At 39.9% G+C, this 5,000-nt stretch overlaps 1 non-coding gene across 1 annotated transcript; it reads left to right on the top strand.

Annotated features, from left to right (window-relative positions):
* Positions 1-1,593: 1,593 nt before the first annotated feature.
* On the top strand, positions 1,594-1,712 carry LOC123308845. Its single transcript, XR_006537190.1, has one exon. It is a non-coding gene; the product is annotated as a 5S ribosomal RNA (ribosomal RNA).
* Positions 1,713-5,000: the final 3,288 nt, after the last annotated feature.

Below are 5,000 nucleotides of genomic sequence, written 5' to 3'. Positions count from 1 at the left end.
ATTCACTGAAAGAGCCGCGTTTGAAAACGAAAAAGATTCAACACGTTATTCACTGGAAGAGCCGCGTTTGAAAGTGAAAACGATTCAACACGTTATTCGGCGGAAGGCACGCGTTTATTCATCAGAACGACTCTCAACACGTTGCCCGACGTCGAAGTCTGAACGATGATTCGACGCGTTGTCCGACGTCAAAGTGTAAAAAAACGATTCAACACGTTGTCGGAAGTCGAGGTGTGAAAAAACGATTCAACACGTTGTAGGGCTTCATAGTATGAAAAGATTATTCATCGGGTTATCGCACTTCAGATCGAAGCCCCACGTACATAGATGTAAATACGAGCGGGTAAACGGCGGTAGTAGAATTCGCTCACTTAATACAGGACATGTAAATACGAGCGGGTAAACGGCGGTAGTAGAATTCGCTCACTTAATATAAGCTATGTAAACAGGAGCGGGTAAACGGCGGTAGTAGAATTCCCTCACTTAATATAGGACATGTGAATACGAGCGGGTAAACGGCGGTAGTAGAATTCGCTCACTTAATATAAGCTATGTAAACAGGAGCGGGTAAACGGCGGTAGTAGAGTTCACTCACTTAATACAGGACATGTAAATACGAGCGGGTAAACGGCGGTAGTAGAATTCGCTCACTTAATATAAGCTATGTAAACAGGAGCGGGTAAACGGCGGTAGTAGAATTCCCTCACTTAATATAGGACATGTAAACAGGAGCGGGTAAACGGCGGTAGTAGAGTTCACTCACTTAATATAAGCTATGTAAACAGGAGCGGGTAAACGGCGGTAGTAGAGTTCACTCACTTAATACAGGACATGTAAATACGAGCGGGTAAACGGCGGTAGTAGAATTCGCTCACTTAATATAAGCTATGTAAACAGGAGCGGGTAAACGGCGGTAGTAGAATTCCCTCACTTAATATAGGACATGTAAACAGGAGCGGGTAAACGGCGGTAGTAGAGTTCACTCACTTAATACAGGACATGTAAATACGAGCGGGTAAACGGCGGTAGTAGAATTCGCTCACTTAATATAAGCTATGTAAACAGGAGCGGGTAAACGGCGGTAGTAGAATTCCCTCACTTAATATAGGACATGTAAATACGAGCGGGTAAACGGCGGTAGTAGAATTCGCTCACTTAATATAAGCTATGTAAACAGGAGCGGGTAAACGGCGGTAGTAGAGTTCACTCACTTAATACAGGACATGTAAATACGAGCGGGTAAACGGCGGTAGTAGAATTCGCTCACTTAATATAAGCTATGTAAACAGGAGCGGGTAAACGGCGGTAGTAGAATTCCCTCACTTAATATAGGACATGTAAATACGAGCGGGTAAACGGCGGTAGTAGAATTCACTCTTTTACGGCCGTTTTCGATAAATATTAGACGCAATAGCAAAACAAGGACTATATGCGAGACTGGCATCCCCATATGACGATGACGCGGAAGTCGATATATATGTGATATTATACAAAACCAGCTTATCTTCGTGTTGTTATTTTTTTATGAGCCTTCTTTCATGATCTTCACAGATTGCAATAATTGTTCACATGGAAAGAACACATAATCCCATCGTTTACGGCCATACCACGCTGACAATGCCAGTTCTCGTCAGAACACTGAAGCCAAGCAGCGTCGGGCGCGGTTAGTACTTGGATGGGTGACCGCTTGGGAACACCGCGTGCTGTAAGCTTTTTTTTTTTGCTTTCCGCACTTGGTCAGGTTGAAAATATTACAATTAAAGAGGTTCAGACATTTCTCCATTGAACGTTCACATCATAAAATTATATGAATGTATATAAACATGCAATTTTATGAAGAAATATAATTTTTTTTTTCAAAAACTAGGGAAGGTATGAACGGAAAACTTCGTAGGAAGTAGTATCTCACCTAACTCAACCCAAATCGACGATAAAAAGCATAGGTCACGCTTCATATAAGAAAGTCGTTCGGACTCTGAAAATTCCACATATAGTAAAATGTGAGGTTCGGAGACATAATTTTCATTTTTTCAAAAATTAGGGAAGATATGAACGGAAAACTTCGTAGGAAGTAGTATCTCACCTAACTCAACCCAAATCGACGATAAAAAGCATAGGTCACGCTTCATATAAGAAAGTCGTTCGGACTCTGAAAATTCCACATATAGTAAAATGTGAGGTTCGGAGACATAATTTTCTTTTTTTCAAAAATTAGGGAAGATATGAACGGAAAACTTCGTAGGAAGTAGTATCTCACCTAACTCAACCCAAATCGACGATAAAAAGCATAGGTCACGCTTCATATAAGAAAGTCGTTCGGACTCTGAAAATTCCACATATAGTAAAATGTGAGGTTCGGAGACATAATTTTCTTTTTTTCAAAAATTAGGGAAGATATGAACGGAAAACTTCGTAGGAAGTAGTATCTCACCTAACTCAACCCAAATCGACGATAAAAAGCATAGGTCACGCTTCATATAAGAAAGTCGTTCGGACTCTGAAAATTCCACATATAGTAAAATGTGAGGTTCGGAGACATAATTTTCATTTTTTCAAAAACTAGGGAAGATATGAACGGAAAACATCGTAGGAAGTAGTATCTCACCTAACTCAACCCAAATCGACGATAAAAAGCATAGGTCACGCTTCATATAAGAAAGTCGTTCGGACTCTGAAAATTCCACATATAGTAAAATGTGAGGTTCGGAGACATAATTTTCTTTTTTTCAAAAATTTGGGAAGATATGAACGGAAAACTTCGTAGGAAGTAGTATCTCACCTAACTCAACCCAAATCGACGATAAAAAGCATAGGTCACGCTTCATATAAGAAAGTCGTTCGGACTCTGAAAATTCCACATATAGTAAAATGTGAGGTTCGGAGACATAATTTTCTTATTTTTCAAAAATTAGGGAAGATATGAACGGGAAACTTCGTAGGAAGTAGTATCTCACCTAACTCAACCCAAATCGACGATAAAAAGCATAGGTCACGCTTCGTATAAGAAAGTCGTTCGGACTCTGAAAATTCCACATATAGTAAAATGTGAGGTTCGGAGACATAATTTTCATTTTTTCAAAAACTAGGGAAGGTATGAACGGAAAACTTCCTAGGAAGTAGTATCTCACCTAAGTCAACCCAAATCGACGATAAAAAGCATAGGTCACGCTTCGTATAAGAAAGTCGTTCGGACTCTGAAAATTCCACATATAGTAAAATGTGAGGTTCGGAGACATAATTTTCATTTTTTCAAAAACTAGGGAAGGTATGAACGGAAAACTTCGTAGGAAGTAGTATCTCACCTAACTCAACCCAAATCGACGATAAAAAGCATAGGTCACGCTTCGTATAAGAAAGTCGTTCGGACTCTGAAAATTCCACATATAGTAAAATGTGAGGTTCGGAGACATAATTTTCATTTTTTCAAAAACTAGGGAAGGTATGAACGGAAAACTTCGTAGGAAGTAGTATCTCACCTAACTCAACCCAAATCGACGATAAAAAGCATAGGTCACGCTTCATATAAGAAAGTCGTTCGGACTCTGAAAATTCCACATATAGTAAAATGTGAGGTTCGGAGACATAATTTTCTTTTTTTCAAAAATTAGGACAGATACGAACGGGAAACTTCGTAGGAAGTAGTATCTCACCTAACTCAACCCAAATCGACGATAAAAACCATAGGTCACGCTTCATATAAGAAAGTCGTTCGGACTCTGAAAATTCCACATATAGTAAAATGTGAGGTTCGGAGACATAATTTTCTTTTTTTCAAAAATTAGGACAGATACGAACGGGAAACTTCGTAGGAAGTAGTATCTCACCTAACTCAACCCAAATCGACGATAAAAAGCATAGGTCACGCTTCATATAAGAAAGTCGTTCGGACTCTGAAAATTCCACATATAGTAAAATGTGAGGTTCGGAGACATAATTTTCATTTTTTCAAAAACTAGGGAAGGTATGAACGGGAAACTTTGTAGGAAGTAGTATCTCACCTAACTCAACCCAAATCGACGATAAAAACCATAGGTCACGCTTCATATAAGAAAGTCGTTCGGACTCTGAAAATTCCACATATAGTAAAATGTGAGGTTCGGAGACAAAATTTTCTTTTTTTCAAAAATTAGGACAGATACGAACGGGAAACTTCGTAGGAAGTAGTATCTCACCTAACTCAACCCAAATCGACGATAAAAACCATAGGTCACGCTTCATATAAGAAAGTCGTTCGGACTCTGAAAATTCCACATATAGTAAAATGTGAGGTTCGGAGACATGATTTCCTTATATTTCAAAAACTACCGAAGGAATGTTCGAAAAACTTCTCAGGAGGTAGTATCGTACCTATACCAACCCAAATCAACGATAAAAACCATAGGTCACGCTTCATATAAGAAACTTGTTCGGACCCTGAAAATTGGCGCGGGCTTCTGGAGGGTTATCCCATGCTCTCCTGGCATATGTAGGCAGAGCGGTCCGACTCGAACACATAACGATGCTTAACGTCGAAAAGTTTCGCTCGGATGGGAGACCGTAGATGGTTGTTCCGATGCATAGTTTCGTTTATGTCTTCGTGTAATAAGCTGTTATTATTACGAAAGGTGCATTCGAAACTTATGTATGAGAGACCTTCGGACATATTACGAGTGTGAGACTGATACGATTAGAGATATTCGATGCGATCCGAGGCAAATCGCCCCGGATCTGATGAATTTGTATGTAAATGTGCTTCTGGAGGGTTATCCCATGTCCTCCTGACATATATGTAAAGGGATGGAGAATGGGTCATGCTGGCCAGTTGTGGCGGATTTCTTTTTCAAGGATGAAGTTGCTGTTCTGGTTGGTAGGCTCGAATCGGATCCCCGCAGTGATGGGCTTGACGTGATTTCGTAGAAACAGTCGATGCATTATCAGAATTAAGCTCCGATGCGCGAACTTAGAAGTGGTTGTATCAGCTAGTCTTTGTTCTTCCGGAGTATTCTCGATCTCGATGTATC

This window comes from Coccinella septempunctata, chromosome 2, assembly GCF_907165205.1.
Source record: "Coccinella septempunctata chromosome 2, icCocSept1.1, whole genome shotgun sequence".
Taxonomy (NCBI): domain Eukaryota; kingdom Metazoa; phylum Arthropoda; class Insecta; order Coleoptera; family Coccinellidae; genus Coccinella; species Coccinella septempunctata.
The sequence above is the reverse complement of the archived record's forward strand: the minus strand, read 5'-3'. Positions and strand labels throughout refer to the sequence as shown.